Genomic DNA, 371 nt, shown 5'->3' on the forward strand with positions numbered 1-371 from the left:
GATCAAATGGCGGAGGCTATGAATAACATGGCTGCTTCTGTTGCTGCACAGACTGCTGCCAAGACTCAACGTGATCTTGAAAAGAGGGGAAGAGAGATCCGTGCTGCAGAGTCAAGAGGATTAGAAGACTTTCGTCGTTACAATCCTCCCAAGTTTAAGGGGGATGAGAATTCAGAGAAGGCGGATCAATGGATCCAAGAAGTGGAGAAGATCTTCGAAATGATTAACTGTCAGGCGGGAGTGAAGGTCAACTATGCCACTTATATGCTATTGGGGGATGCTGAGTACTGGTGGAGGAGTGCAAGGTTATTGATGGGATCAGCTCACGAGGAGGTGAACTGGGAATCATTCAAAAGGAAGTTTTTAGACAA

Source organism: Cicer arietinum, chromosome 3 (genome assembly GCF_000331145.2).
Source record: "Cicer arietinum cultivar CDC Frontier isolate Library 1 chromosome 3, Cicar.CDCFrontier_v2.0, whole genome shotgun sequence".
NCBI lineage: Eukaryota > Viridiplantae > Streptophyta > Magnoliopsida > Fabales > Fabaceae > Cicer > Cicer arietinum.